General features: G+C 38.5%; 1 non-coding gene across 1 annotated transcript; it reads right to left on the bottom strand.

The window, feature by feature from the left end:
* Positions 1–271: 271 nt before the first annotated feature.
* On the bottom strand, positions 272–346 carry TRNAQ-UUG. The gene has a single exon. It is a non-coding gene; the product is annotated as a tRNA-Gln (tRNA).
* Positions 347–9,705: the final 9,359 nt, after the last annotated feature.

Genomic DNA, 9,705 nt, shown 5'->3' on the forward strand with positions numbered 1-9,705 from the left:
ACCTCGAAAGGTTTATCAATATTCTTTACGTGAAAAAAAAAAAAATCTTTAAATTTTTAACAATAAAACAAAACCTTTAATACAAGAATAATATTTGAAAAATAGTCTTAGAACCACGAAAGGTTTATCAACATTCTTTACGTGGAAAAAAAAATAATAAATCTTTAAATTTTTAACCATAAAACAAAATCTTTAATACAAGAATACCATTCAACTTTCAAATATTTCATTAATACTCTTAGTTTTTTGATGGACTCATAAAGTATTAGGTTGACTACAATGGGAGTCAAACCCATGAACCTTCTAATCCAAAGTCAGACGTGCTAATCCACTACGCTATATAGTCATTTTTGAAAATGTACCAACATAAGTTATTTCGAATTCGTTCTCACTTGTGTCGAACGGGTTGAAAATATAATGATAAGTCATTTATGTTGAGCGGTAGGTATCAAGTTGGACTACGGGTCGTTGGATTGCTTCTCGAGCATGCGGCTCAAATATGGTCTAGGTCGTTGATTTGGGTTAGTCGCGGCATCGCGTGGCAATGCTCAAAGTAAGCCACACTTTTCCACTGCTTGCCTAACACATGTCCATCCAGTTGCTAGACGCGTTTCTCCTCTTTCTAGTCGTCGGGTGTTCGTCGCCAATTGCCTGAAACCCATTTTTTTAAGATTCCGATCAAAATGGCATATCAACCTTTATTTATTTATTTTTTGTATCTTCCAATTTGTAACTTGAATTAACTCAATTCCTTTCAGGAAATTCAAGTCCTCAAGTCCACCTATACAGATATATTTTTCTTGCATTTTTTCAGTACTCACAATGACTAATAAATGAGTTCAAAAATCAGAAAAACTAAGTTTCTTGACGAAGTTTGAGATTCTTGATTTCAATTTTCGACACGATTTTTGGCTGAATTTCCTCCCAAAACATGCAAGAATCCTTACCTAAAGTACTGTAGTTTATTATTATTTCCTAAACTATTAAAAAAACGCATGGATCTATGGCAAAATCTTGAAGCAAAAGAGGTCACGAACTTACCTAGCGTTCTTGCCTATTTCTTGATGAAAACGAACGATCCAAAAACAAAAACATTAACTATTAGATCAACAATACTACGATGTTCAGAATTGAGCGTTATACCCTCCTTTCTCTTCTTCTTTTTCTTTAAAACTTGAACTCTTCGCCTTTTCTCTTTTTCTCTCCTTTTTTTTTTCTTTTCTTTTCATTTACTTGCAATCCCCTCCAAATGGTGTGTGGGGCAAAATTACCTTTTTATCTCTAGTTGACTTCGATAAGAATTTTTCATTAAATCACCATTTTTTTAAATTTTCCTAAGCTCCTTAAGGTGTCTCGAACATTTTTACTTCTACACCGGTTTGAAAATCATGCTCTAAGGCTTCCAATAAAATCTAGGATCCCGTAAAAGTTAGGAGGAAGCTTGTCATAAAGAAGGGTGAGTTTGTACCTGTTGGGATTGAGGTGTTACAAATTTCTCCTCCTTAGGAACTTTCGTCAACAAAATTGGCTATTCCTGAACAAATTCGGGGTAAGACATCCTAATGTCATCCTCACATTCCCAAGTAGCTTTGCTATCCAGATGGTTACCCCACAAGACTTTGACGAGGGGAATCTCCTTGTTTCGCAATCGTTTGACATCTCAAGTTAAAATTTGGATTAGGGCCTCTTCGTATAATAGATCCTCTTGAAGCGGGAGCGTTTCGTACTCAATGATGTGGGTGGGGTTCGGTGTGTATTTCCTTAACATGGATACATGGAAAACATTGTGAACGGCAGCAAGAGTGGGTGGCAACGCTAACCTGTATGCCACAACACCAATCCTCTCAAGGATCTCGAAGGGACCTATGAATTTGGTGTTAGGATCGCACAACAATGCACACACTCAATCTAGATAAACACAAAGAACAGGATAGAGAAAATGTAAGAGAACTCTGGCTCAAGGATTTATATTGATGCCAATTTTGAAGGATTTATATTGATGCCAATTTTGTCCTAAATAGGTTTACATTTGGTAGCATTCTTTCCTTTTGTCAAAGGGAATATTCTTACACTATATTCCATCCATTTCAACTTATCCATTCATTTCAACTTTGTAGGAACAGTTTCTTACTCCAAAATATTTCAAGGGAATTTTTCTTACAATTCTATCCTTTTTTTAAAAAAATTAATTCATGATGTTATTACTTTTTTTCATTCATGATGAGTACAAACGTGTACACTATAATGGTCATGATGATGATGATCATGTCTCGCATGATACTCGAAGGTTTTCTAACCTCCGGACGTCCGACTACGGACAATTAGCTCGACTATGATGGGTCCAAGGGAAATGTGAACCGCCTGGAGACTCAAGCTCGCAAATGTGAGTTGTGTGTAGGAAAGTACTACACATCCAACTTTATTCGGATTAGAGGCCACCCATATGATGATTTTAACGATAGGTCCATTAGCATGAGCTGCATGTGTTTTGAATCCCAAACCCTAATATTGGGATCACTTGTTGAGTATTTCTTAAAATAGTCAAGTCGTGTGCTACTTCTATTTTTTTCTGGTAAAGTTAAGGCACCCCTGTACGGCTAACAACGACATCACAAGTAAAGACCATGGAACATGCATAAGATAGTAGTATTTCATTTCTTAGACTTTAAGTTAGTATAGAGCATTTTTACTTTTAATGTTTATTTATTTTATTTAGTATTTGATTATGTTGATAAAGATGTTTTTGAACATATAAGTTTATGGCAGTGTTTAAGATGAAGTTTGAAATGTTATTTCTGCATAAGAGAGTATGTTATGTAGTGACTTTAAGTTTGTAGAAATTGTTAAGGATAGTTGACCGTTCATTACAAGACAAATATCTAGATATTTGCCTTACATTACGGCTTGCCATATTTGTCATTTTATTAAAGGCAAATATATTGTATTCATTTATTATTCTTTCTTTTTATTACTATTTCCATATTATTTGTAATTTACCATATTTTTGTATTTTGTAAATGATTATAAATAAGAGAACTCTCACTACGATTTAGGTGTGGTGGATTCAGCAAGCATTTACGTGGTATCAAAGCCCTTTTGGTTTAACAACCCGGATCCTTTCTTCTCTATGGCTTTCGAATCTTCTTATCATCTTCTTCCTTTCAATACTCTAATCCATATGATCTCCATCAAACTTTCTTCCTCCAATTATCTTCTTTGGAAAAGCCAACTTCTCCGTCTCCTTGAGAGTCAAGACATGCTGGGCTATGTTGATGGAACTATGGTTCCACCACCTCGCTTTGAACCAGAAACCTCCTTAACACTCAACCCCAAATATTTGGCATGGAGAGTAGCCGATCAATGACTTCTATGTCTCCTACTCTCCTGTAAAGACCGGGCTGACTCGATGACTCTAAAAAGACGGGTAAATTTTTCAACAAAATAAAACAACCAAAACTTAAAACATATCAAACAAAATAAAGTTTATACAAAGTATTTTAAAACACAACACAACAGTTAAAACACAAGTTAAGGGACGACACAAAAGGGTACAAGGACGACGGTGAGGTTTGTCTATGGCACTTGCTCTAGAGTCCGCTCCCACCTCGACCAGCTCCTTATTTCCTGAAAAAAAAAATGAAGAATAAGGAATGAGTACAAGACTCAGTAAGCAGCCTACTTGTAGACTCTTAATTGTGTCCTTGATATGCTAGGGTACCACACTTTGTGTTTTCTTTCTCTTGTTCTTGTTCTTGTCGTAAGTTCTTGTTATGTTTCTTAATTCGTTCTCCAAGACACTCCCCTTAAGATTTACGGTACTAGACATAAACTTGTCAACTTGTGTCCGAGGCTTCATACGTTCTAAGCGACACAGTCTTAATACCTACGCTCAAGGCTTCTTATGTTCCAAGCAGCGTAGTCTAAGTCATACACATGACGTACCATGGGAGGTCTGAGGAGATTCTTAATTCATGGCTAGGGTAATTTACTCTCTTCTTGCTCCATCGTGGCCATAGGTTCTCCGCATGATAGACCATAAAGGTCACGTGATCGATACATGCATGAACATGGCATAGACCATAAAGGTCACATAATCTAACATAAACCATATAGGTCGCGTGATCGGTGCATACATGAACATGGCATCTTGCAAATCATAGCATGGCACAGGGCATCTCATCTAAGTGAGGGGAATGAGGCCAGACATGACATCCTACAAAGGAAACACGGCGCAAGGCATCCCATCTAGAAGAGGAAAAAGGCCTCCTTAGAAAGCACCGCATGGTGGGAGTTATGGGCCACAATTAGACATGCTTAGAGTAATACCTAGCATTCTTGAATTTTGAGTCTTGAGAACTTTGGTCCCTTATGTTTGAGTGGTACCTAGCATTCTTCTTGTCTGGGTGGTTGTATAGCTTGTTCTTGATTCTTAATCTTATAAGTTTATGAGATTCTTATTTTCTTGAGGCGTAAGTTGTTATATACATTCGTGATCATATGAACCCATTGTAATAACTAGCATGAGTTATTCTAGAAGGTCATAAGTTCATAATAGGCTACTTAGAGGGTTCTAGAAGGGTCTTGAATCTTGACATGTTTTCTTTAGGCGTTTCCTTTAGTTCCATCTTGGCTTATGTTCCAAACTTGCTTCAACCAACTTGAAATCTTGAGGTTACCCTCGTGTCATATAAAATAGACCTTATAGGACATGGTTGGTGATTTGGAGCATATTTAGACCTTGAGTTAGGATATGAATTCTTGTTTCATTTCCAGAGAGGTTGTCATGTCATATATCGTGTTTTAGTCCTGAAAACACTTTCAAAGTAACCCTCAGTTTTCTCCCCATGAGTGCATAGGTGACATTATCACAAACGTGGCATCCTACTAGCATATCGTGTTGCAGGACATCTCATTTAGGTGAGGAAAATAATAAGTCCATCATGACAACCTGCTCGTGGTACATATAGCAGGGCATCTCACCTAAAGAGGAATAGGAATCTCGTGGTACACATCGTGATGGGAGATAATGGTTACTCCAGGCATGAATCCTAGCAACTTGTTAAGCATACCATCTACATTAACCTAGGTGTTTCCTTATATTCTTGGAGATCCTAGGTTTATGCATAACGTCTTGGGTCAAGCTTGGAACTTAAAGTCCTTCTTAGGAATAGCCTAACGTAACCTTGTGCACTTAGAATCTTGTTAGCAATCAAGGGTACCTAGGAGGTAAAGTCATGTGGATCGTGATGTACATTTTTCTCCATATCTTGGTTTCTCTATCTAACGTTTCCCAATGACTCCCAAACTTTATTACCTTATACAGCATCATAAGATAAGGACTCATACAACATTTCATAATTTTGGGAGGTCATTTAGGACTTAACCCGTAGGTAGTCTTCCTTAGGGGCATTATGGTCATTTTACCTCTAATTCTTGGTTTTTGCTACTTAACGAGTTCCAGTGGCTTTCAAACTTCACCACCTCATCAATCATCATACAATAAGATCTACTATAGAGTTTCATAGCATTTGCGGTCATCTAGGTCATGAACCGTAGGTTGATATCCTTAAGAGCATTATAGTCATTTTGCCCGTGTCTTGGTTTACCGACTTATCCTTATCCATTGACCACTAAATTTCACACATAACCTAAACATGCTATAATACGCTCATAATTAAAATTTCATTGGCATCAGGGCTCATTTAGTGGATTATTATAATGTTCCTTAAATCCCGAGCAATTTGGTCGGTTCAGGGCCTTAACTTATGGTTCTTTGAGTTTTTCTTTCATAGATCCTTGTGTAATACTTGGTTTAGAGTTCATATGAAAATCCAAGCGATTCCTACAAGTATTTCTTAAGAAAAGTCCAAGTTGGCTACTTTCCTCATCGTCGATGTTTGGGACCTCTATTCTTGAGCTTCCAGTATTCGAATTACTTCACATTTTCTTCCATAGACTCCTCATTGTGTCTAGTTTCTGGAACCATAAGGTTTGTCATGAGAACCGGCCTGGAAGGGGGCTAAAATTGAGAAACACTGAGGGAAGGTCAGATTTTGGGCTGACTTGGCCGGTTCAACTGAATCGGCCACGTCATCGTCTTCTTCCTCTGGACAGGAAGAAGACGCGCACGTCCTTTGCGCCACCGTCTGAAAGTGGCCTTCCACAGCCCCGATATCTTCGTTTAGCCCCTCGATTTCTTCATGAAATTTAACGATGATATTACAAGGAAGAGCTTGGGATTAATTTCATACCTTTTCGTGGATCATAGCTAAGATATTAGCCTCCAAAATTCGTCCAAAATCATTTTCCTCGCCGGAGCTAAAATAGGAGATTTCTTATCGGGTAGCTGATTCTAGGGGTTTTCGAGGCCCGATTTCTTCATGGAACCTCTTCCATATCCTTTTCTCATGCTATAGGAATTGGTTTGGAGGAACATCTTTGAGTGTGGGTCCTTAATTTCGAGAAATTATTCTCGGTATGCAAACTCACCCGAAACGACGAATTTCCGATCTCTTGGGTATCTTGTTCTACGACGTTTCAGCTCTCGATAATCTTGTTTGGAAACTATAGGAATAAGTTTGAGGAGGAATGGTGGAGAATTGCTCTCGAATTTGGAAGAAACCCGAGTAGGAGACCCACAATCTAAACGCTCATAACTCTCGAATGGGTGCTCGACCTTGCTCGAGTCTTGTTCCATATTCTTGCCCTTACTTCAGACTTTATAGGCGGAGCTTAAACCGACATTGAAAGCTCCAGAATCGTCGTGAATTGACGGTTGAATTTTCTGAAAACTCTGCCGGAAATATCTACTTCGGTCAGAGCCTCACCGACTTTGGTTTTGCATAATAGCCGTTGGATGTGATGATCTGTCCATCTTCTAGATAATATCCAAATTTGGGGAAGATCCAATGGCTGGGATTTGAGTTTCGTGAGATATTTCTCAGATGGTCACTGTAGATGCTCTATTTCTGATCAGAGGGGTTTTTTCGTAATTATACATTCTTCCGGGGGTATTTGGGTCATTTGCCGCTTTCCAAATATTTTAATATTATTTTTCCTAAAAAATCCATAATTTTTCTAAAAATCCTTCATCGCATGTTGGTCATTTTTTCCTTTTTGAGCATCTCAAAATTCCTTCTAATAAGCAACTAAAAATTCGGGAATGTCCTTAATAATTAGAGAAAATGACCTTTTTGCCCTTTTCACTTACTTTTACTTTCTAATCCTTTTTCCATAGGTCTTAAACTCCTTAACATTACTTGTTAGGGTATAAGAATGACTTGCTTGAGATCATCATTCTTACTTAATCCTTTAATTCCTCCCCTTTTTGATCATTTGGGTCTTACATGGGCGGCTTATTCTTGTTGGATCTAATTCCTTTCATTTTTGGGGTGTTACATCTCCTCTCACTAAGGAAGCCATGACTGTTGTCGTTGGTCTCTCTACTGCACGTGAGTTTGGCTTGCGTTGGAAACTACATTCAGCCATCAGTCGAAAACTCGTGAACTAAGACTCAAGGATGACTTGCAGTTGATGAAACGTGGCACCAAACCTGTTGTTGAGTATGTCCGTGTCTTCAAACAAAATTGTGACCAACTTCATGCCATTGGCAGACCCGTCGAGGACATTGATAAAGTGCACTGGTTCCTTCGTGGACTCGACACCGAATTTTTAGCTTTTTCTACTGCTCAAATGGCTCTCACCCCTATCCCCTGTTTTGCAGATTTAGTCTCTAAAGCTAAAAGTTTTGAGTTGTTCCAGCGCTCCCTTGAGTCCTCTGACTCCACTCCTATAGCATTCACAGCCACTAATCGTGGTCGCACTCATGGAAGCCACCCTGCTTCCTTTAGCAACTAGCGAGGTCGCTCTTATTCTCACAAAAAACAACTCTTCTAGTCGAGGACGAACCCACTCAGGTCAGGGTCGTCGACCACCTCACTACCAAATATGCCGCAAAGAGGGCCATTATGCTGACCGCTTCAACCAACGGTATGTTCGACATGATTCTTCTCATGCTCACCTTGCTGAAGCCTTTAACACGTCATGTTCTATTGCTGGACCTGATGCTGCTGATTGGTTTCTGGACACAAGGGCTTCGACCCATATGACTGCCGACCCATTTATTCTGGATCAGTCTAAAAATTACATGGGTAAGGACTCTGTGATCGTAGAAAACGGTGCATCCCTACCCATTACCCACACCGGTACTCTTTCTCCTATTCAAAATATTCACTTATTAGATATCTTGGTTGTCCCTCACTTCACTAAAAATCTTCTTTGCATAAGTAAATTAACGTCTGATTTTCCTCTCTCCGTTACATTTACTAATAATCTTATTACTATCCAGAATCGTCAAACAGGAAGGGTGGTGGCAACCGGTAAAAGAGATGGAGGGCTATATGTGCTGGAGCGCGGCAACTCTGCTTTTATTTCAGCCCTTAGAAACAAATCTTTACGTGCTTCATATGATTTATGGCATGCTCGTCTGGGTCATGTGAATCATTATGTTATTTCTTTTTTAAATAGAAAAGGTCATCTTTCTCTTATTTCTTTATTGCCTTCTCCATCATTATGTAATACTTGTCAGCTTGCGAAAAGTCATCGATTTTCTTATTCCCGCAATGAACGTAGGTCGTCTCATGTGTTAGATCTTATTCATTGTGATCTTTGGGGTCCTTCTCCCGTCAAATCAAATTCGGGTTTTCTTTATTATGTTATTTTTATTGATGATTATTCTCGATTCACTTGGCTTTACCCTTTAAAATTTAAATATGATTTTTTTGATATTTTTCTTCAATTTCAAAAATTTGTGGAAAATCAATATTCTCCTCGTATCAAGGTATTTCAAAGCGATGGTGGTACCAAATTTACTAGTACTTGTTTCAAAACCAATTTATATAATTCTGGCATCCACCATCAACTCTCTTGTTCATATACATTTGCTCAAAATGATCGTGCTGAGAAAAATCATCGTCATGTGACTAAGACTAGCTTGGTCCTTCTCTTTCACTCTCATCTTTCTCCTCGTTTTTGGGTTGACGCCTTCAGCACTGCAGCTTATATTATCAACCGGTTGTCTACTCCACTTCTTGGAGGTAAGTCACCCTTTGAACTCCTTTATGGCTACACTTCACATCATGATAATTTTCATCCCTTTGGTTGTCGTGTTTATCCTTATTTGTATGATTATATGCCAAACAAGCTTTCTCCCCGTAGCATTCATTGTATTTTTTTGGGTTATAGTTCTGCTCATAAAGGGTTCCACTGTCTTGATCCCGCCACCACTAAGCTATATATCACCCGCCATGCTCAATTTGATGAAACTCACTTTCTTGCTATCCCTAGCTCCCAGTCCCAACCTCTTTCCTCTATTCCTATTTCAAATTTCTTGGAACCACATCTTTATCATATTGATTTATCCCTCCTACCACTTCATCACCGCACATTCCTCGATCCAGTTCATCCCCGTGTGATATTTGTTTTGACCTTGTGGATGAGTCTGTGCAGGTTGATACTTCTCTTGTAGGTTCCACTTTGCCACCCTCGACTTCTAATTCGACCTCTATTGAACCTACTGTTGATTTCTCTTCTTTGGGCACTCATCCTATGATCACACGAGTCAAAGCTAGTATATTCAAGACTCGTCATCCAGCAAATCTTGATATTTTGGGCTCATCTGGACTTCTTTCTGCTCTTCATGCATCC

The sequence above is a fragment of the Cucurbita moschata genome, unplaced genomic scaffold (assembly GCF_002738365.1).
Source record: "Cucurbita moschata cultivar Rifu unplaced genomic scaffold, Cmos_1.0 Cmo_Scf00019, whole genome shotgun sequence".
NCBI lineage: Eukaryota > Viridiplantae > Streptophyta > Magnoliopsida > Cucurbitales > Cucurbitaceae > Cucurbita > Cucurbita moschata.